The sequence below is a fragment of the Mobula birostris genome, chromosome 14 (assembly GCF_030028105.1).
Source record: "Mobula birostris isolate sMobBir1 chromosome 14, sMobBir1.hap1, whole genome shotgun sequence".
Taxonomy (NCBI): Eukaryota; Metazoa; Chordata; class Chondrichthyes; order Myliobatiformes; family Myliobatidae; genus Mobula; species Mobula birostris.
Genome location: NC_092383.1, coordinates 30,493,495 through 30,517,940, shown reverse-complemented (window position 1 = coordinate 30,517,940; position 24,446 = coordinate 30,493,495). Strand labels below are relative to the sequence as shown.

General features: G+C 43.1%; 1 protein-coding gene across 1 annotated transcript in view; it reads left to right on the top strand.

The window, feature by feature from the left end:
* Nucleotides 1-24,446, top strand: part of sema4ba (sema domain, immunoglobulin domain (Ig), transmembrane domain (TM) and short cytoplasmic domain, (semaphorin) 4Ba) — a 455,853-nt gene that overhangs the window by 136,105 nt on the left and 295,302 nt on the right. The window contains exon 2 of the mRNA XM_072278297.1: nt 19,999-20,107. The gene's annotated coding sequence lies outside the window, so the exon portion shown is untranslated. The remainder of the gene's footprint in view (nt 1-19,998; nt 20,108-24,446) is intronic.

Here is a 24,446-nt window from a genome sequence, read left to right as displayed (position 1 = left end):
TGTGTTCATTTTTCACATTTTGTTTTATAGTTCATATGTTTCAGGTCATTCCTCCCATCTAGTTTATGCCAACTCTGAGCAAATCTCATTAGTTCCATTTCTCTGCCATCTTTCCCTGTAATCTTAATGTCTGATAAGCACATTGATTCCGTACAAATCTCTTGATTGGAACAGTGTGGGTGATTATCTTGGACATTTTTATTGTGATCTCAAGACCTCATTAGACATCGGTAACTGAGAATACTGCAAGTCTGGTTCATTAGCGAGGCCGATGGCGAGGAGCTGATGTGGCGAGGACTAGGCCGGGGCTACTGAGTTGCCTGTTGCAGTTGACCAGGTGACGAGAGACTGAGGCGCTGTGGGAGAGCCCCTGCGGGGTGTGCTGGAATCTGTACTTAGGCTGAGGATTGGTCCCTCCCATTAGTGCTGCCCTCTGGTGTTTGCTCGGTGCTGCTCTCCGGTGTTTGCTCGGTGCTGCTCTCCGGTGTTTGCTCGGTGCTGCTCTCCGGTGTTTGCTCGGTGCTGCTCTCTGCTGTTCACTCGGTTCTGGCCTTCAGTGTTTGCTCAGTTCTGCCCTCTGGTGTTCACTCAATGGAAGAACAAGCTGAGCCAGGACAACTTACTATTATTTCTACAGTTATGCCACTCAGGGACTTGGACTGTATATTTTTTGTGACTGTATGTTTTTCTGAAATCATAACCATATCTGCCATTTGTGCTTTGTGCTATTTGCAGTGCGCTGTGTGCAGTTGGTAATGTGTTTTGCACCTCAACCCCAAAGGAACACTGTTCTGTTTGTCTATATTCATGTATGGTTGGATAATAATTAAACTTGAACTCCTGCCATACACCTCCTACACCAGAGGCAATTAAGAGTGATCAGTGGGATGTGAGCGGAAGGTGAGCACCTGGGCGGGGTGGGGGGGGGTGGGTGGGAGAGATGACCTGGTCGCAGGGAGAAGATGCCTAGTCTGTACAGTTACAGAGCCCACCACAGGTCAGGATTGGATCCCAGATCATTGGAGCCTTGAAGCAGCACGGGCTACTTTGTCGCCTCCTACTTGCTCCTAGTGAGCAACTAGACAAGTACTGGCCCCATATGATGGTTGCAGTGAGCATTATATCTTGAAGGAGTTCAAATCAGTGCAAAATCAGTCGATCTTGCAACTCTTTTTTTTTTGCTGAAATTATGTACCCCGGTTCCTAGCTTGAGGAAGTTCTAAGGCCGCCTGAAGCCAATATGGTATTTCTGTATCATGGCAACCAATTCCTCACAGCTAGATGACAATGATCAGATCATCTTTGATTTAACTAATGATGGTTACTGAAGGATGATCATTGGTTAGAACCCCAGCCCTCCTTCAAATCATGCTGAGCGGCACAGGAGAACACAGTTTAGTGTGCCATGAGAAAGCTGGCATTTCTGACAGTGCAGCACATCCACATCAGTCTCGATTTTATACTTCAGTCTCAAGAGTGGGACTTGAACTCATAACCACATGGCTGAAACTTCTATTTCATTGCGGGAAGAGATGGATGTTACCTGTTGGCTACTGATTTCCCAGTGCTTGCATCTCTTCTTCCTTGCTATGTTATCGCGTGCCAATTTAGAATGTGTTCAAAGCTACTTATCAATCTTACGTATTTCTGCAATGTTACCAAGTGGACCATGCGAGAATCAGAATCCGGTTTATTGCGGCTGACGTCAGTTGTGAGATTTGTTGTTTAGTGGCAGCAGTGTAGTATACAAATTGCGATAAGCTACAAAAATTATAGTGCAAAAGAGGAATGGTGAGGGAGTGTTCACTGCTTTGCGATTACTAACCTGATCATGATTTTGCTGTTACAGCACACCCTTTGAGGGTTGAGGTTTTCTACGAATGTTGGTGCACTCTTGTGGAAGTACCTGTATCAGAGTATTAATGTCGTGGAGGGTGGGTGGGCTTGTGGGCATTGCTGGTTTCATCTTCTGACCTGGTTGGTTGCTGTTGGAAGAATTTGATTTCTATGAATAAGAAAATCTAACTTGTTGCATCACTTCTAGGCTTGTTGAGAATGATTAAATGGCTGTAGGCTCTGCAGGGACACACTATATCTGTTCTCTCCAAGCTTGAAAATCTTGCATTTAGTAGCACTTTCCCCCTATTTCAGGTCCTTAAATATTTATATTAATTGAAGTATATTACCAAAGTGGCAGCTAATATAGGCATTACTAGAGCTGTATTTTATTGAGTAATTGTGAAAGTTTCATGTTGTCCGTGGCAAATCTTCATTTTAATCATTTGAACCACATCCCTTTGTACAAATCGCAATTGTTCTTTCGATTTGAAGTGAAAATAAGTGCTGCAAGAACGCCTGCCTTAACTCGACGATTGGGTCCGGGGGAGGTGGCTATCAATCTCGCCTGTGCCTTATTGAGTAGAGCACTCCTCTCTGACTCCAAAGGTTCCCAGTTTAACCCCACCTCACTTGTACATAGTGCGTAAGTTACAAAAAAATAGCAGACAGGTGCAGTAAGTAGTTAGGAAAGCAAGTGGCACGTTGACCTCTACGGAAAAGAGATTGGAGTTTGGAAATGGGGAGGCTTTGTTTCAGTCAGGAAGGGTGCTAGTGAGACCATTCCTGGAACACGACACACAGTTTTGGTCATCTTATCTCAAAATCGATAGAGTAATATTAGAAATATCCAGAGAAGATTCACCATGCTGATTCCCGTGATGGGTCAATCGCCTGATTAAGAGAGGCAAAGCAAGTTGGAGATACTTCTCTACCAAAGGAAGTGTAAGGTGCTCCTTCCCCCTGCTAGCCTGCAGGCCACCCTTGGGTAACGTGTAGCACTTGCTTAGCAACCCCGATCAAAGTCACATGAAGCCATGAGAGCAGGTGGTGGATGGTTGTATGAGCAGCTGGTGCATTTCTCAAGGCCCTGGTTATGTGACCACTGACGCCAGGCAGACAATCTCAGAAGAGTATTGGTAATGTCTGGGATCAGCCGATTGTAAACATTGCTGCCCAGAAGAAGGCAATGGCATAAGAACATAAGAAATAGGAGCAGGAGTAGGCCATCCGGCCCATCGAGCCTGCCCCACCATTCAATAAAATTATGGCTGATCTGTCCGTAAACTCAGCTCCATCTACCTGCCTTTTCCCCATAACCCTTAGTTCCCTTATTGTGTAAAAACCTATCTAACTGTATCTTAAATATATTTAGTGAAGAAGCCTCAACTGCTTCCCTGGGCAGAGAATTCCACAGATTCACCACTCTCTGGGAAAAACAGTTTCTCCTCATCTCCGTCCTAAATCTTCTCCCCTGAACCTTGAGACAATGTCCCCTAGTTCTAGTCTCACTTACCAATGGAAACAACTTTCCTACTTCTAGCTTATCTTCCCTTTCAAAATTTTGCATGTTTCTTTAAGATCCCTTCTCATCCTTCTGAACTCCAGACAGTATAGTCCCAGGCGACCCAATCTCTCCTCATAGGTTAACCCCTTCATCTCTGGAATCAACCTGGTGAACCTCCTCCGCACTGCCTCCAAAGCCAGTATATCTTTGCTCAAGTATGGAGACCAGAACTGTACACAGTACTCCAGGTGCAGCCTCACCAGCACCCTGTATAGTTGCAGCATGACCTCCCTGCTCTTGAATTCAATCCCTCTAGCAATGAAGGCCAACATTCCGTTTGCCGTCTTAATAACCTATTGTACCTGCAAGCCAACTTTTTGCGATTCATGCCAACGTTCTGCGAACCACTTCTGTAGAAAATTTTGCCAAGAACGATCATGGTCATGGAAAGATTGTGATTGCCCACATTGTACAACATGGCACATAACAAACAAACAAAGCACGTTTGGCCTGTGTTCTTTCAAGTTTAGAAGATTGAGAGGTGACTTGATGGAGACATATAAGATCCCAAAGAGATATGACTGGATAGATGTTAAGATGTTTTCAAAGGGGGGAGTCTCAAATAAGGAGACACAGTTGTAAGATAAGGGACAGCCGTTTAAAACGGACTTGTGTAGAAACTTCTTTCTGCAGATTGTGGTGGTACTTTGGATTTCTCTGTCCCAGAGGGTTGCAGGGGTTGGCTCAGTAGAAGCACTTAACAGTGGAGGTAGATAGTTTTTGTAAGGTAAGGAGATTGAGGTTATGGCAGACAGAAGAGGCGATGAGGCCAGTTTATCAGCCACAGTCATATTGAATGGCAGGGCAGGCATGAGGGACCTGGAGGCCTACTCCTGCTCTTACTTCTTGTGATTTGAGCATGTGTGTTTTAAGTCGCTGAGGGGTGCTGCCTTTAGAATAGTACATCAGCCTGAGGTGAAGCGAAAAATCATGAAATATTTCAGAATTCTAAGGAGATTATCCCTGGTGTTTTACCCAATATTTATTCCATCGTCAACATTTCTAATACAGGTTCCCTGCTGTGTGTAAATGGGCTGCTGCATTTTCTACATGATTACAGTGACTACATTTCTGAAGTATTTCATTGACTAAAATGTTCTGAGAAGACACATTTTAATTCAATTTTGGGATGTTGGTGTTGCTGAGGAGGCCAACCTTTTTTGCAATAGCACCATGACCATTACAGCCCTTTTGATGAAGATGCTCTCATAGTGTTGTATTGGGAGTTTCAGGAATGAGATCCAACAGCGATGAAAAAAGGATATCGCAGCTTCCAATCTGGGTGTGGTGTGACTTTTTGGGAGACTTGGTGGGGAACCCTCTGGAGCTTGGTAGCGTGTTGGTTCAATTATCAGATAATTATCAAAGGGCATGAGTTCAAATGCAACACAGCAGCAGGTCTTGACTTTGAATTCTGTGAAACAAATAATCTGGAACTGAATGCAACAGTCTTAGTAGTGGTAACTCCTGAGTCACTGGCAAAGCATATCCGGTTGGTTAATGTTCTTTAGCAGAGGATTATCTGCCATCCTAACCCATTCTGGCTCAAATGTGACTACAAACCCACTGGGCTCTGTGGTTAATTCTGAACCCTGGAATATCCTAGTAAACCCATCTAGATGCATTAACCTGTCATTCGTAAAGATGTTCTTCTTTTCCCTGTAACACAAATCTCTGTAGTCCAGTTGACATCTCAGTGTTAATGCGGTGTTTGGAAAACTGTTCATTGCTCACGTTATTACTGAAAGCACAGACCATGAAGATGAATTATTGAAAAAGAGATTCTGAATTTGGTTTAAAGAATGAGCTGCATTATGTAATATTAATTTCTGTTATGATTGCAAAGCTATGAGAAAACTTTCAACTTTTAAAACAACAGTTGCAGTGTTTGATCCAATAGGAAAGTGAAAGTTAGTCATCTAAAGTATGTAAGCATGTTCAGATGCAACCTAGTCACAGATGTCCTGCCTGGAAGATAGTTTATTTAAGAGCCACTGCATGTGTTGGGCACTGATACAATCACAGTAAAAGTTGGAGTAAGTTAAATACACAATTTCAAAGTCACAATTAACACAAAACACTAGCATTTAAAAACACATTGTAAGCAGGAATTTTGGTTTATTACTTCCAAAAATTACAGCCATCTAAATCTACATGTACAGAAAAGAGTTGGATGTTGTGGTCTGCATTAATAGGGAAAAGCAAAATAATAGTTATTATGACAATTATGGTCTGTCAGCAGGTTATTGTTTAACTTTGGGACTGGGATTTTCTCAGAAGAATGTGAAATCCCTACACTGCTGCTAACCCTGCATTTAACCAGTCATTTCCTTCACCAGAGCGCCTTGTAATTCCCTGTGGAATTTGGATCACTTTGTGGCTCTGTTTGAACTCTGAAATGAGAAGTTTTTTTCCTTTACATGTTATTTCCAATGCCTCTTTCAAATATGTAAAAGGAACTTGCATTTAGTCAAGGAAACATAGAGTTGGAGTTGGCCATTCAGCCAGCAACCTATTCTACTATTCAACTAAAGCACCACCTTACATCACAGTATCTTCCCTCAGGCCGGCTGATGGCACAATGGCATCAGCGCCGGACTCTCGAGTGAAGGCTCCTGAGTTCGAATCCAAGTCAGGCCACCCCCCGAGCACACTTTCCATCCGTGCAGAATTGAGCGTCGAGCTAGCCACTCGGCCTCTTTAAAAAAGGGGTCGAGTCAGGAACGTTCATATTGTGACCTGGTTAATCTGAAAGGGGACCAATCCTGACACCACACACCAGACAAGAATGGCTGACTGTCTGGTGCGACACGCTAAAAAAAAAATAAATCTTCCTCAGTCTGCCATAGCTGTCAAACCCATAAACCTTTATCTCATAAGGATTGCCCAGTCTTGGTGGTGAAATTTCTGATTGGCACCCTTAACATTTTATTCCAGATTCCTACTCCATTTTGAAGGACTGGTCCCTGGCATCATCCTGACTCCCAATTTTCTGTTACTGCCACGTGTTCTTGATAAGTCACCATCAGGTATAATTATCCTTATCCCCATCAGTGTTAATTAACTTTCTCCATTAAATAACTCACTCACCTTTCATACTCAAGGAATACCTGTGTAATCTATGCAACCTGTCCTCTCAATTCAACTCTCTTGCTCTGCTGTCACTCAAAGCAGTTAGTGTCGCATCAGTTCCGAGGCAGATGTACGCTATTTGAAGTGCTGTTTCCACATCAAGATCTTGCTATCTCCACATCATACAATGGAACGTGACTTCTGTGTGCTTGCATTTCTTCCATTCCAGAAAATGAGTTTTGAAGTGTAGGCAGCCATCCAATACTATCATAAATAGCGTGATGCTTCACACATGACCACAATGAGATAATGACCAGAACATGAACTCAGTAGTTGAAGGTCATTGACTTAAAAAAAGAGCTCTATTCTTCTCTCCCTGACCTGCTGAGTATTTATTTTCTATTTTATTTTTAATTTTCCCTTTATTAAATCTGACTTAATTCTACCTAATCATGTTATGTCCCCTTTTTCTGTAATTTCCTAAGAAAACTTTTCTCCATATTTGCCAAATACTCTTATAATTTGATGTGACATGATCATCAGGTATTTGAGTTTTTAGGATATCTTAGAGTTATTTAAAATGGTTGAACACAGGGCCTCGCACATTTAAAAAAATTTATGTCATGGACCAATATTGTCAAGCAGGTGCTCTGTGGACCCCATGTAGGGAATCCCTGGTCTGATAGGACAAACAAAAGGTTAATTTACAGAAAGAAGCACGTTTCGTCTGAGAATATTGCTTTATTATAGCTCATAGTTTACTTCTATTTATGAACATTAGCTGCCTGAATTTTCAGTTAAAAACTTCACTCTTCACTCCATTGAGTCTGTGCTAATGATAAAAGAACCATTTTTGGATTAATCCTACCCACCCTATTTCATTCTCCTCCTGACGCCTTTCACAGTGTCTGATTAACCAACCAACCCACGGGTTGTATGGGACGTGGAAGGAAAATAAAATGGGGGACACCCATGTGAACTCAGGGAGCGCATGCAGACTTCACACAAACAGCACGCCTCTAGTTTGCCAATTCAGTTTAAGAAAACACCATTAGTATAGAGACAACAGTGCCTATTAGTTGCTGTAGCCTTGTGGCATCTCAAAGCAATTATCTGCGGTAGGAGGGGATTTCTATAAAGATTCAGATTTAACAGACCGATCCGGAAGTTCCTGGAGCATGGAACACTGTGCACTCAGTTCAAATAAGTAGCAAAATCATCCATTCTGCATGGCTTGGATCTGTTTATGTAAATATAATACTTTAGGATTAAAAGGGTATTTGCATGTGAATGAGGTGCTGTATTTTGAAGCCATTATCACACTCCACTGCTTCTGAATTGTTGGACTGTTTGCTCACATCTCAAATAGAGTGTCAAGGGACATGGGGAGAGAATCAGAATGCACAGTTAAGATAGAGAACCAGCCAATATTTTATTGAATGATGGAACAGTTTGAATGGCTGATGTCGACACCTGATACTGTTACTGTATCTCTGATAGGTTGCAGTGTCCTCCTATCAAATCCATCCCTCAAAATTCTGAAAGAAAATCTTTCATTGACAGCATGGTTCTCAAAAGAAGTGAAAAGATGGCACAAGAGTTGTAGCTGCCTCACAGGTCCAGTGACCTCTAGCACTGTCTGTGTGGAGTCTGCATGTTCTCCCCTGTAATTGGAAGTGACTTTCCTCTGGATTTTTCTGTTTCCTCAAACGCTCTAAAAATATGTAGGTTGTTAGGTTAATTAGCCAGTGTAATTTTGATACACTATCAATTACTCCAAAAGACTGGAAGTAGAGTAAATACTGAAAGGCTTTTATTAGCAGTAAAATGTGACCTCGACCATGCTGAGTATCTGTCCTGGACTGAGGAAGGAGCAGTGGCACAATCGCCTTTATTCAGGGGTCTGTGGGAGGAGCCACAGGAGCAGTCAGCAGAGGAGCCTGTCCAGACAGGTAACCCAGTTACAACATATATATATGGTTTACCACAAATTTGTCCCTACCTACTGCCCGTTATGCCATTGGTGTTTAGGGCCATAATGAAGGTCCTCCATCTCTGGCGCTATTCAAAGCATCCTTCATGGTGTCATTGGTTCAGTTTTCACTGCTGTCAGTCCTGGGTGGAGACTCCGGAATACCGTCACATTCCGAAGTAGAAGGGTTCTTCAAAGCTGTTTCTATAACAGTTCTGCTTGACTAGTCAGGGTTGTTAGTCCTGAGATAAACCCCCGAACCCGGAGGACCAGTGGACCACTCTTAGTCTGGCCTCTACCCTTTGAAGTGTTTGGCATGGGTGATCCTACAAAGAGCCAAAGCACAAAGCCCTGACTCCAGCCAACATAGCTCTCCGGGTCACTGGGGCACACAAGCTTCCAAACCCGGCGACAGGGTTGTGGCCTCTTGGAGGAATTTATCCTTGTTGCACGTGTATGTGGTAGAATCTGGGCGTGTGGTCGGGAATGTGGGGATAAACATGGAGAGCCATCGAGTCTTACACATAGAAGCATGTTCTTCAGCCCATCTAGTCTGTGCTGGTTTGCTTTTCTGCCTAGTCCCATCTACCTGCACGTGTATCATAGCCCTTCATACCTCGTTCATCCATGTAAAGTGAAAATGAAACTTAATTTAAAAATTGTAATAGTCAAGTCAGTTGCCAGATTTATGAAAATATACTGGCAAATAACAGGCTAATTATCCACTTGCCTTTCCAGTGCATATTTGAAGTGTAAATTCAAGTATTGTGTGTGAGAATGTAATCACTGTTGTAGTGGAGGAAACGAGTCAGTGAATTTGTCTACAACAAAGTCCATAAACACTAAGTGATAAATGACCAAATAATCTGATCTAATGATGTCATCAGATCGGAGCATCGGGGAAAACACTTGTGAAAATAATTTTATGTATTGCACTGTACGGCTGCTGCAAAACAACAAATTCCATGACATATGTGAGTGATGATAAACCTGATTCCGATATGGGTCTCTATTGTGTACTGAGAGTGGGAAGAGGGCAGGGAGAGGGAATCATGGTTAGGGAAATGTGAAGGGAGATGGGAGGGAGTGGGAAGCACCAAAGAGACAGTCTGTAATGATCAATAAACCAATTGTTTAGAATCAAATGACCTTGCCAGTTGTCTCAGGGCTGGTTGTGTCTGCCCACCCGCCTGCCCCTGGCACCCCTCCTCTGCTGCTTGTCCCACAACTCTCCCACTCGCTCTATTCCCGATATCCTTTGCTCCCACCAGATTTACAAACTTGCTTTCCGTTCCGCTTTGACAAATTCTGTCCTGTGCAAAAGTCTTAGGCACCCTAGCTATATGTGCCCAATAGTTTTGCACTGCAGTGTACCTATCCAAACTTCTCTTAAATGTTGTAATTCAACCTACATCTACCACTTCTGCTGGCAGCTTGTTCCACACTCACACCACCCCCTCAGGTTCCCCTTAAATATTTCACTTTACACCCTGAACTCATGACCTCTCACTCTAGTCTCACGCAAGCTGAGAGGAGAAGGCTTGCATGCACTCACCATATCTATACCCCTTATAATTTTGTATACCTTGATAAGATCTTCATAAGAAGATCCTGTAAGAACAGTTACAGGGAAAGTGAGTGTGGGCAAAGGGTTGCTTTGTGAGCAGCATCCTTTTATGTCAAAGATATGTATTGGCTGGACCAACTTCTATCAGTGTAGGTCCTCGTAGCAAGCTGTGTACACTAACCATCAACTCTCATGCTTCTGATTCTACTCTGTCCATCACCAAAGTCACCTACTTTCACCTCTGGAGCATCATCCTCTCAACATATACATAACTCTGTCTGCTGTAGAAACTCATCCAGGTCACTATCAGCTCTCGATCCAGCAATGATTATTGTTCATGTGCCTGATTATCTAAACTTGTTTTGCATCGGATTCCAAAGGATCTGTCAATATCGAGATAAGCTGCATTGTGATAAATCTTGGCCAGTGTGCTTACACACGGCATAGCACGTTTGGATCAGTTTCTGACACATTCCTCTTTGGAAACCATCTAAAGATAAAGATTAGCTGTATTTATCGTATATACGTCAAAATGCACGATGAACTGCACTGTTTGCATCAAGTCAAATCAGTGTGGATTATGCTGGTCAGCCCACAAGTGTGACAACACTTCTTGTGCCAACATAACATACCCACAACTCATTAACCCTAAAAGTTTAATGGGTTGTGGGCATGTTGTGCGGTTTAATATGCTGCTATCTGTAGGATATTATGTACAGCTTGATAAAATATTGGATAAGAGGATGCAGACTCCCCCTTTCAAATCCATACCTCAAAATTCTGGATTAAATTGTAAAACTTTGTTGAAATACAGCTGGAGTGCAGTTGTTGCATAATTTAGGAAGGATGCAGTTATACAGGAGCTGATGCAGAAGTGATTTTTGGATGTTACCAAGCATAGAAAGACTAGGGAGGCTGTGTTTCTTTTCCTTGGAGCAGAAGAGGGTCAGGGAGGTAGCTGGTAGAAGTTTGCAAAACTTTGAGAGGCATAAAGTTGGTCTGCCTCTCAAACGAAAGTGGCTGGTAGCAGAAATATCTAAAACTAGAGGTTTAGGTGGTGGTGGGGCAGTGGGAGGGGGGAGGTAAGAGATTTAGAGGTGATCTGAGGAAGGTTTTTACTGAGAAGAGGTTGGAACCTGGACTCCTCAGCCTCTGAGAGGTAAGTAGAGCCAAGGACTCTCACAACATTTACGACACGTCTACGTGGGCATTGAATATTTATGACATATCGACCACATGGTGGGTGGTGGGGGGGTTGATGCTTTTTCTGGAACAATTGGTGGGGGGAGGGTTGATGCCTTGGCTGCTGCTTGTGCACAGGAGTGGGGAGGGCGGGACTTAGGGGTTCTAACATTCTTTGTGGGTGTTCTTGTGATTTGCAGATGTTCGCAAAAAGTAAGAATTTCAGGTTGTATACTGTATATATTCTCTGATATTAAATTGAACATTGAGCCGTTGCATTGTTTAGACATAGAAAGCTATGGATGCAAATGTTGGAAAATAGGATTAGTATAAATAGTTACTTGAATGTCATTGTGGGCATGGATGTGGAAGGGCCTGTTCTAAGCCATACAACTTTATGACTGTGATTTTATGATTATGATTGTGAGGTATGAGTTGGAGCAAAATATTACTATATACAGCACTATAATATTATTCTTTCTGCCAGCAGACTTTTGAAGTGCGTGCATAAACAATGGATGGTTTATTCAAAGTGAACTTTAAGGTTTGTTGCTAAGGAGCTGTGGAATATTATACCACTTGAAAGCAAGGTTGTATAGGTAATTCAAACATCTCATTAAGCCTTTTGAAGCAGTCTGCAGGAACTTGTAGTTATTTGCTCTTTTGAGATTGGTTGATGTTCAGTGTTTATGTGCTGGTTATGATTGATGCTAACCCACATCCACAGTGCTGGTAATCATTCACACTATTTTCACTAAACTTTGAACTACGAGAAGTGAAATCTGTCCTGTGACTTTGCACAATATGCTTACTTTTGCCTCTCGTGCATTTTTGTACTGGTGTCAGGTACATGTGTTAGACAGTATTGGAGCAATATGTGAGATGTGCTCTTTTTAATTAAATTAGCATGTCCCGGTAAACAATTGTGATGAATCTTCAGGTACGCATAGGGTCGTTCAGAGGGAAGCTGTTTTGTGTTTAGAAATTCAACATGGGTTAATTGCTGATGCTACACACTTGAATCAAACCACTCTACTTGGGCTCTGGAGCTTACCCCATTGAAAATCGAAAATCTGCACATGCTGGAAATCTGCAATAATAAGAGAGTAATATGGCAGCATCTGCAGAAAAAAATTATTTTAATACTGACCAATTAGTGATTCAGGTATGGGGCCCTCAGAATCCTGAACTCAAAACCCAGAGGTCTGATGAAGGGTCTTGGACCACAAGTAGAGTCATGAACCATGCTCTTCAGCCTATTGAATCCCTGCTGACCATCAACTACCTGTTGTTAACTTTACATTTTTTTTTACCACCCATTTAACTCTGAGAGTTTTGTTTATTAAAAGAAAGGGTTAAATCTAATTTCTATTTAGATTTCCCTCACCCTGTGGTAGGTTAGAAGGTCTAAGATCATTGTTGACAATTCAGCTTTGCATTGTTAGCTGATGTCCTGAGCTGGTTTTGCATCTCAGAGTAATGTCCTGAAATCAACAGCTATAACTTAACAGTGGAAGCTCTGCTTACTGTTAAACAGGGGTCTAACACTTTGTCCAAGCAAGAGAGAGGCACAGGTAGAGTTCAAGAAATCTCCTGCCTCCTCAATCAGACATGCTTATGTGAATGCTGATTACATATTCGTGCTATTGATCGGAGTCTCAGCATGTGGATAGGCTACTGGAAGATTGCATGTGTGAGGGTGTTAAAGCAAAATTGAGATTAACGCAAGTTTACCTCTGCCAGCAGCGTACTTCCAGATTTACATAACTGCCTTTTGTAACTGGTTGATTTGGGACAGCCCTGCCCCATCCTGCAGCACAGAGTTAGTGCTGTTACTGTAAATTTCCGTGGGCAAGGGAGGGAGAACTGGAGCAGGAGAGGAGGAGGAGGCTGGCAGAACTAGACCTGGAGGTGTCTGCACAAACATTGTCGCCCTGCAGGGAACTCTGGGAAAACTAGGCTCTTTCAGTGAAAGGTGTGTCACCTGCTTCCAACTTGACAGCCCTCATCCACACCTGCGAGTTTACAAACATGTGCTCGGTCATGTCTTTGATTTTACATGGTTAGCTTTTTGTCTTGCAAAATGTCCACCCCGTGGCATGATATTGCAAGTTTATAGATGTGTTCTAAATAATGTGTTTGTGTTTATTTAGTTAGTTCTTTTTTTATAAAATCCTATTGTATTTTTCCCCTGTAAATGCCTGCAAGAAGTGAATCTCGAAGTAGAATCTGGTAACATATTTGATAAAAAAAAATTTACTTTGAACTTTGACAACAGTGGCAGCCCTTTGATTGTTCGATGATCCCCAATTCTTTTATATTTTATATTTGTGGATTGCAACTCTACAAGTGGTACAACTTTTATTTAAATTCGCTGGGTAAGTTCAGAAACATGGTTTGTGAGGAGTGAAGCTTTGGGGGAGCAGAGCCTGACTACCAGCACGATGTGTTGGGTTCAGATCAACTCCATCTTGGGCTTGGTTCAGATTGATTGTGGACAGGATGCATATGGGTGAGGTTTAAATTTTATACATAGTCATAGTCATACTTTATTGATCCTGGGGGAAATTGGTTTTCATTACAGTTGCACCATAAATAATAGATAGTAATAGAACCATAAATAGTTAAATAGTAATATGTAAATTATGCCAGTAAATTACGAAATAAATCCAGGACCAGCCTATCGGCTCAGAGTGTCTGACCCTCCCAGGGAGGAGTTGTAAAGTTTGATGGCCACAGGCAGAAATGACTTCCTATGACGCTCTGCGCTGCATCTCGGAGCAATGAGTCTCTGGCTGAATGTACTCCTGTGCCCACCCAGTACATTATGTAGTGGATGGGAGACATTGACCAAGATGGCATGCAACTTAGACAGCATCCTCTTTTCAGACACCATCGTGAGAGAGTCCAGTTCCATCCCTACAACATCACTGGCCTTACAAATGAGTTTGTTGATTCTGTTGGTGTCTGCTACCCTCAGCCTGCTGCCCCAGCACACAACAGCAAACATGATAGCACTGGCCACCACAGACTGGTAGAACGTCCTCAGCATCGTCCGGCAGATGTTAAAGGACCTCAGTCTCCTCAGGAAATAGAGACGGCTCTGACCCTTCTTGTAGACAGCCTCAGTGTTCTTAGACCAGTCCAGTTTATTGTCAATTCATATCCCCAGGTATGTGTAATCCTCCACCATGTCCACACTGACCCCCTGGATGGAAACAGGGGTCACTGGTACCTTAGCTCTCCTCAGGTCTACCACCAACTCCATAGTCTTTTCCAAATTAAGCTGCAGATAATTCTGCTCACACCACGTGACAAAGTTTCCTACCGTAGACCTGTACTCAACCTCATCTCCCTTGCTGATGCATCCAACTATGGCAGAGTCATCCGAAAACTTCTGAAGATGACAAGACTCTGTGCAGTAGTTGAAGTCCGAGGTGTAAATGGTGAAGAGAAAGGGAGACAAGACTCTGACTGATCTCTTGGGGTTGAGGAGATAACTGCACAGACTTTAGATTTCACCTCATTGTGTGTGAAATCCACTTTATGTATCGCATCAGAGAAATTAAGTTAGCTAAAAAGACTGAAGAAACTATTTACGTTCAGAGACATGCACTAAGACAGAAGCTGCATGCTTCCCGATGGGATCAGGTTCTCTTGGAAGCAGCTTCCGACATTCCAACAGGGAGGCATTAGACTCAAGGCCAATTTATACTTCTGCATCAAATCGACGCCGTAGGCACGACCTAGCCGCGTACCCTATGCCAAACCCTACGCCATAGCCTGACGCGCACCTCCTCAAAAATGTAACTATGCGTCGCGGCGCCGTAGACAGCAACAACTGTGTTTGGTCCACTTGGTAGCATCGTATTTCCTCCTACGCTGCAATAGCTTCCCATTGGGCGACTGAAGGGCAGGGAAAGAACTCTGGCGGCAATGCTTTCCATAAAGCTTTACAGACCTCCGAAATTATGGAGGACCCTGTGCTTGATATCAGTTTGTAGCTAGCTGCTACTGCCTGTTGACTTCCACCTGAAGCTAAAACTCGAATGGTGATTGCCGGTCTCTGAGTATACTGTGCGTACACTGATGCGAAATAAATGGTTGGGGACGATGAACCAAATCGTCAAACCTACCTGCCAACATCCGAAAATATTTGAAATGCATTTCTTCATCCATGTCTCTCAGTGGCCGGACAAGCACAGAAAGTTCACCCTCCTTCAGTTTCAGTCGCCATTGTTTGAAGTTTGAGTTTCTTCGTGTTGAGTTTCAACATGAAGAAACTCAACACAGTGGCATAGAAACCCCACCACCAACTAGCGTTTTGGGGGTAAATTGCAGAGCGACGCAGACACACCAATGCTCATGTATAAATGCTCACAACGGCGTAGGCCACTTGTAAGCTAGTACGCAGAAGTATAAATCAGCCTTCACACCCACACTCCTTGTGGTAACCAGGTAGCAGCAACATATAATGAATGTCATGGCAGGGAGGCAGTAAGGAGGGAGCCCCTAGAAGGTGTCATGGAAGTCCTGAGGCGGACACGTCAGAAGGGAGATCCTTTGAGCTGGGCGTGAGGAGAATGTGCAGAGCCACCACATGAAGATCTGGGCAGGAAGTGAGTCCCGATGTGAGAATTCTCATTGTTTTAAGTAATGTATAAATAACATTTTATGACCTCACAAGATATTGCTGAAGAGAGCTACTTTAAGTACCTGGACCGGGGATTTGCTCATTGTTGTGTTATAGTTGGTGCAGAAGGTCCTGTATAGGAGGTATGTAAGTATTAATGTCTATACAGTATTTCTGCCACAGGGTTCCCAAGGCTAATGCCATGGAGATATGTGACATTCTGCCATAATAAAGTTAGCTCTGTCAGTGAAAATCGGGGCCATATTGACTCCTATCAATGATCCAGATCCTCTTGCCAATTGGTTAAAAATTTCTATTCTTTGCCAGCAAACTCAGGGTGAAGGGTGTGGCCATTAAGGGCTGGAGTGTGAAGAGTGTCACTGTCTGGACTGGGGGTAATGACTTAGCAGAGTTCTTTTGCAAAGCATCTCTATATCAGGGAGTTCTTGACGAGACATATTGTCAGTGCCACCTTTGTGTTGCTTCCTGGGGTTGAAGGGAGATGGTGTCCTGCCAGATTTCCCCCCTCTTGTTTTTCTGCTCCTCTTGCTCCTTTGGGATCTCGTTCTCCTGGTTGCTCTTCCTCCAGCGTCGGCCACAGTCTGGAGCATGGCACGGTGAAATCTCTACACCAGTCTGCACTGGACAACTCCCTCAGAATGATGCAAGGTCCCACATCTTACTCGTAAAAGCCCCGGTGGTGTGCTTTTACAATGCTAATGGGGCTCGTACTGCTCCGACTGTAGCAGAGCTCTATAGCTCTGATGGGACTATTAGTTGGCTTTGGGAGCCAGACAAGTTGAGACGTGGTCTTTACCCGTCTCCTGAATCCATCTCTGCAGATAGGGAAGATGTTTGACAGCTCAGTCTCCTCAGAATCAGAATCAGGTTTAATATCACTGGCACATACCATGAAATTTGTTGATATGTGGCAAACTGTGTATTCAATAAGTAAATCTATATAGATAGATAGATTTACTTATTGAACTCAGTTTTTATTATTGTGTATTGCAATGTACTGCTGCCACGTATCAACAAATTTCATGACATACGCTAGTGACATTTAATCTATCTATATAGATCTCTCTCTCATATATATATTTAGATAAATAGATAAAAGAGTAAGTTCAAATTGCATTTATTATCAAAGAATGTATAAATTATACAACCTTGAAATGAAATAATCAGTGCAATGGGAAAGTAGTGACATAGTGTTCATGGGTTCAATGTCCTTTCAGATATCTGATGGCAGTGGGGATGATATTTTCTTGGAACTAAGATATTCACCTCCAGGGATTTTATTATTGAATCATGGCCTCCTAAGCACTAACAGAAATCTTTAACCAATTGACAAGAGGATCTGGACCATTGATAGGACTCAACATGGCCCTGATTTTCATTGAGAGAGCTAACTTTATTATGGCTGAATATCTTCTTTCAGAATGTCACATATCTCCATGGAATTACCCTTGGAAACCCTGAGGCAGAAGTACTATATATTGTTTATCCAAGATGTGTTGGAAGGATATGATGTCCCTGAAAAGTCTGGTGGTAGCTTGTTTGCAGATGATTATGTTGTTGCCCCTTGTCTTGACGTTCTCTGAATTCCCCATTCAGCATTAATGGTGTTATTATTGTCACATGTACTGAGATACAGTGAAAACTAGTCTTGCACGCTGTGCATGCAGATTGAATCATTTCACAGCCAACTGAAGTAGAACACATGAAACAACAGCAATGCTCAATAAAGTGTAACAGCTACAGAGAAGGTGGACAGTGAAGTGCAAGCTTGTAATGAGGTAGATTGTAAGGACAATATTCCATCTTACCGTACTAGGGAAGAATTTAATACTCTTATTGTAACATGGTAGAAGCTGTACTTGAGCCTGGTGGTACTCTGTGTTCTTTCAAGCTTTTGTATTTTCTGTCCAGTGGGAAAGTTGAGAAGAGGGAATGTCTGGGATGTATTATGGGTACCCACAGATGTGGGGGGGGTTGGGGGTTAAACAGCCTTGTCACCATGAATACACCCATAGAACTCAACATTTAACTGCCGGAGAAAGCACTTCCTGCCTCTTCTTGCAACCTCTCTGGACCTTGGATTTTGTTTCTCAATGTTAGCATGGTATTTATGTAAAATGTGATAAAATTGAGCAGTCTGTATCTGGTCATAGACTCATACAGCAATGAAATCAGGCCCGTCATCCCCCAAGACCATGGCACCATGACAGCCATTTGCACTAATCCTACTTTAATCTCATTTTATTCTCCCCACACTATCAACAATTCCCACCCCCCAGATTCGACCACTGAAGACATACAGGCTGGTAGACAAATTGGTACTCACCGAACAATTTGCCTACTGGTCTGTATGTCTTTAGGTTGCCAATGTAAACTCGTACTGCCACAGGGAGGACTTGAAAACTTCACTCAGACAGCAGTGGAGGTTAGGATTGAACCTGAATTTCTGGTGGTGTAGGGCAGCAGTATGATTAGCTACACCATTGTGCAACACAAAATTATGTTTGTCATGAAACTGTTCAACAACGATTGAAAATCTCTAGCAGGGCTGTAGGAATATTAGACGCTAGAAATTTGGTGCCAAGATATGCATGGGTGCCACAACAATCAGAAACAATTGATATGGTGATCATTTGGATTGATTCCGGATCAATCACTGACATATGCCATGCAATTTGTTGTTATTTGGCAGCAGTACAGTGTAAGTCATGAAACATTACCATAAGTTACAATAGGGTGGCATGGTAGCATAGTGGTTAGCACAATGGTTTACAGTACAGGCAACCAGGGTTCAATTCCCGCCACTGCCTGTAAGGAGTTTGTACACTCTCCCTGTGCCTGAGTGGGTTTGCTCTGGGTTCATCCCTCCCTCTGGTTGGTAAGTTAGTTTGTCATTGTAAATTGTTCCGTGGTTAGGCTACAGTTAAATCAGGGGTTGCTGCATGGTGCAGCTTGAAGGGCAGTAATAAAAGAGGAATAGTGAAGCAGTGTTTATGGGTTTATGGACAGTTCAGAAATTTGATGGCAGAGAGGAAGAAGTTGTTCCTAAAACATTGAATGTATATCTTCAGGTTTCTGTACCTCTTCCCTGATGGTAGTGATAGTCGTGCTATAGGTACTGTAAATTCTAAAAACCACGTGCTCATGAATATATATTCTAGGCTGATGTGTAGAGTGCAGAGCAAATGGAAGACGCAAGAAGAGGTTCTGTATATGCTAAAAATCTAGAACAATGCACACACACAAAATGCTTGAGCAACACACACAAAGCCAGCAACACAGCCCAAAACTTCAACTGTTTATTCCCCTCCAAAGATGCTGCCTGACTTGCTGAGTTCTTCCAGCACCTTCTGTGTATCCAGAGCAAACAGAAGTTTGGAAAATTCTCCATAGCCTGATTTGGTAACTGTTTTAAGATAGAGGTTCTGAGGGCAAAGTCAACTGCTCTGAAATCTAAATTAATGACAAGTATGCGCTTTGGTAAGAGGAAGAACAATGAGTTGCATTTTAATTACTAAAGTACTTGTAAAGCAACAAGTATTTTAACATTGGTGATCATATACTGTTTGGATGTAGTCCCAGAATATTATTAAATCTCCAGCACTGATCAAGGCTAGAAATTACATTAGAAATATTCAGCAGTTAATAAAACCAGGCTTTGTGTTTTCATTTATATCACACTAGATATTGGTATCTGCATATGTTGGATGAAGCATATTTCATGTGAGAACCCCTATAAGTGATTCAGATTGTCTGATGCTGTAATAAAGTTTTGCACCACTGCTTTAATATGTTAAAGGGGTTTTTATAAAGGTCTGTTATTTTTGAACAAACTGCACTGCAGTTTGTCATAGAAGATTCACTGGCACTAAAAGCTGATAAACACCATCATTGGCTTGCCTGAAAATATTCTGTTTAGATTTAGCTTGTGTTTGGTTAAGATCCCTGGACAATGGGAGCAGATTTGGGACCACTGTGATTGGATCAGAATGATGCTCCGATCACGGATGAGTTAGTCCGCTATGAATGGGAACAAAGTGCAGCTTCCAGCTGTTCATGTGGAAAGAGGTGGTGCTTGTCATCACCCTACAGAACATCAAGGACATTCATTTAAAGTTTGATTTGTGTTTTTGTTTTTCCACCTGAAGGGTTAATGTTCACATCCTGTATTCATCTGGCCTGATCAAAGGGAAGAAGGCTGAGGAGAACTTGGAGCAATATCTGGAGCTGAGAAGACCTGTTTACTGAGTGACTTGGGTAAGTGTTTTGGTTTTGCTGCAATGAAATTGTATTGTTTTCTCATACAGAAAATTCACTGAAGCTGTACAAGAAATACTCATTCTCTGACTCTTTCGTAGATCGGAATGATCACAAATCACTGTTAGAACTTTTGCTTAGATTCATTCTGTGATAACATCAGCATTTATGAGGTCAAAATCGTGGCAGGTGAACAACTGGACAGGAAGAATCAGACTGATGTTGATGACCAGCATAAATTTGACCTGTGAGCAGTCTGGCTAATAGAAGGTTGAACTTGTAATCTGATAGGGTTGTTTATACTTTTTTATCATTTCCACTTTGATAATTTGCTCCAAAAAGAGTCGACAGAAATGCTGGAAAAGCGTAGCATTCCGCCCCAGAGGATGAATTCCAAGATCTAACAGATTAGATACTTCTTTCTTTTTATCGAGGAGTCAAAAATGAAGAGATATCATCATAAAATCAGGAGGAACATTTGTCTTCAACAAAGTGGGTTTCAGATATGTGGAAATCAGTTCTCCAGGAGGAGAAATACGGGTGGGTCATTTGGAGCTCTTAGGTCTGAAGTTGATAAATATTATATTTTAAATATTATACTGATAAGTATTTGTTGGACAAGGGTATGGAGGGATAGGGATATATGGGATTAGGTCATTGACTTGATTGACTGGTGAGTCAATTTGAGGGGCTGAATGGCTTTCCCCTGTTCCCTTCTCCATCAGGACGTTGTACATTTGCAGTCTCCAGAGATTCCGAGTATCTCAGTTCTCTCTAAGTGCATATTATAATGATGTCTGCTGCATTCAGCTCACTGGCATGAAAGGGGAAACAGAGCATGTCACTCTAGCTTGGCCTCACATGCGCTCCTGTAGGCTGCTACATACAGATATCCCTCTACAAAGAGATGTTTTAAAATCATGTGGTGGCAGGTGGAGAAGGAGAATTGAGTCACGGATTTCTGCTGCTGGTCTCCATATTCCCACCCCCACCACCCAGGCAACCTGTTCTCTGTCTCCTTCCACTCCCAGTGCTAAGAAGGCTAATTTCCACAATTAACAGGAATGAACCGTGAATATGGGGGAAGGGAAAGATCCAACTCACTTGGAATATTACAGTGAGAATTTTTCTGTGAACAAGCACAAAATAAATGTACTTCTACCACACCCCTCCACCCAACCAAGCTTAAAAATTCCCAGCTATCAACTTCAGACTTTATTACAGGTTTAAAGATGCAGTAGTTACTGAAAGATGAGGAATGAAGGGGAGGTTAATTGCTGTGGAACACAGCCTATTTACCATAAATCCTCCCGATGCAATATTTTACTGCATGTATTTAAATAATCTTTGTTTTAAGAGTCATCAAAACTGGATCATTGTACTCTTGACCTGAGACAGAAGATTTGAAGATTACAGAACAGGCTACAGAAGTCATTATTGATTGTTTGCTTATCTGCATTGCTAAACCTTAGCAGGAGTTCGGTGTTCAATACGGAGCATTGCATTTAAGAATGATGTTAAGGCTTTGTTTGAAGGTGTGAAGTGGATTTGAGGGGCTGGTACCTCAGATGTGGAACTGTGGTTCTCTAGAAAGGCTGGAGAAACTGACTTTGTTATCCTTCTTGCCAAGGGGGGTGGTGGGGTGATGGGATTTAACAATGGTGTTTACTGTTATGTAGATTATTTGGCATGAACAGAAGAAATTGTTTTCTGGAGTGGGGTTAGTAAGAATATGGTAATGGGTGAAAGAGTAAGAGAAGAGATGAGACACAAGACAGATGTTGGGAATCTGGAGCGATACACAAAATGCTTGAGGATCTCAGCAGGACAGGCAAAATCAATCGAGGGACGTTTCAGGTCAGGAGGTGATGGGGAGATTAATTTCCCTAACTGCGGTAATCTAGAATGTATTGCTGCAATAGGTGGAGCAAATTGGCTCAATACTAATCTTAAAAAGTGAATTAGATCAATACTTGAAGGAGGGAAGAAAAGACAGGCCCTTTGGGAAAGAGCAGGGTGTGGTTAGAGTAGGGCAAGCTTTTCTAACAATTGAGTAGAAACGTGACAGATAAATAGTCAGTTGGGCTGTAAAATGTTATGCAATGATTATTGTAAAAGTTGCTATCATTCAGGGATAGGAAGCTACTGGTCCCTCCACTGTCTGGCTCATGAAACACCAATCCCATTTACTTTGTAGCCCCCCCGGCCACCCTCAGGGTCGCTCGGCTCGCTGTTGTCTAGGGAAACAGCCTCGGCCCCGCCAAACTGGGTAATTAGTTTGTGTGGATGCTGTGTGAGGTACCCCACCCCGCCCAAATAACAGACAATACACCAGATGCAATTAAATGATTTACGGTTTATAGATATTACTGGAACTATATAATTAAAAGAGAATAAAATATAAAAGGAAAATAAAAGGCGCCACACTTATCAAAGTTCAATCTCTTGGTGCACAAAACTGTTGGAGCTCAAGGACCTTCTTCTTCACCCTGCGACCCCTCGGACCACCTCGACCGGCCGCCTGGGACCAACAACGGTGGTCGACCAGACGCTCCACACGAGTCCATCTCCGTCTCCTCGCCGAATGTCCCGCTCGGGGTCCGACCCCGTTAGCGGACTCACAGCACCGCGTCCATCCTCTGTCTCGCTCTCCCGCCTTCTCCCCCAAAACCCCGCGCATACAGTATCTTCAAATACACCAAAACCATAACAACTATCCCAATTGGTTAATAGCACTCTCTTATCAGACCCTAAAGCAAAAACAAACTGATAGCGCAAACTTTCTCAGTGGTTAACACAACAAAGCTGCATTCCCCAGATTAACATAACAAAGACGCCATTTTAATTAGCCTCCGCAGTAACATAGAAATCAAAACCCCCTTACACTCTCCCCCCACCAAATAAAGTCATGTCCTCGTGACTTATAAATAACTCGCCACCCAGTCCTACAGACACACAACACACACATACACAGATACACACAGTGACAGTGCTCCCCAAACAGTGGACCTTACTCCCATCCCACGGGCGCTACATAGGCCAACCTATCTGGGAGCTTCTTAACCCTCTGAGACCTCCGTACCCCCTCACCTAAACCCAAAAGGCTCAGATACTACTAGGGATACCTCGGGCCTGCTTGCCAACTCCTCTCCCACTCAGGCCACCACTACAGCTCGGAGCCCCCAGTCCAGTGTCCGGGGCCCCGCCTCTCCTCCTTCCTGATCCTGCTGTAACTCAGACTGCTCACAGCTAGCCCTCCCCACTACACCTGACTCAGTGGGAGAAGGGCCAAAAGTCTCTTCCTCAATCACGGGGAAGTTAGCGAAAGACAGCATGTTCCACATGTGCTGCACATCATCCTTCGAATCCGTGTTCTTCCTCATTCCCTTGATCGGTAGCTGCTGTTTGAGTTTCTCCAAACTGAAACATTTAGCCGGGGCTACCCCTTCAGCCTCCTGCAGTCAAGACGTCAGCTTCTTCGGGGACCCTTTCAACTCTCGCCACAGCCTCAGCAGTTCTGACTCAGGGTTCCTGGCCATCTCAATCTGGGACGCAGTTACCCCACCAGCTTCTTCCACCCTGACCTGAAAAGCAGCAGTTAAAGAATGTTCAGCCTCCGGTTGTTTCTTCCTGATGACGTCTTCCAGGTCAACTTTCAGTTTTTCCACTTCATTTAAACTTGCGATAGTCACCTTCAGGTTCCTTTCAAGCGTCCGCCTCCCTTTTCCGAGATCTGTCCTCCATTTCTTCACCTCCTCGGGAGCGTAGTCAAACTCCCCTCCCTGGGCTCTCGGTTTTCTATTGACCTTAGTCAGAACACTTCCTTGATCTTCCCCAACTTGTAAATCTTCCAATCTGTTCTGAATGGACGTCGTGAGTTTCTGCTGATCCCTTCGAAGGTGGGTCATTGTTTCTTCTCGCTGGATTAATTCATCAGTACATGACCGCAGTGCGGTGCAAATCCCCTGTCTTCCCTGTGTCTCATTCAGATTGACGACCTGGGTTTCCATTCCCTGGTCCACCAACGTCTGTCCCAACACCAGGAAGTTCAACTGGTATGTCGGGTCATTTTCCTCACGTTGCACCAAACTCCTCCGGCCAAAAACTCCTCCACATTTGACACTTCACTTCGGTTGCCCGGGCTCAGCCACTCGCCTTGCCTCATCTCATAGTCCCCCCAGGCGAATCCAAGCTCTAGGCGGTCATACACATACGTCAAAACTCCACACACCTTCACTTCCCCTATGGTCTTCCTCATGCCCCGCGGGAAGGATGCAGGGGCTCCAGATATGCCCTTGGGCATCTTTTCGGATCGGAAGAATCCTAGGGAACTAGTAAA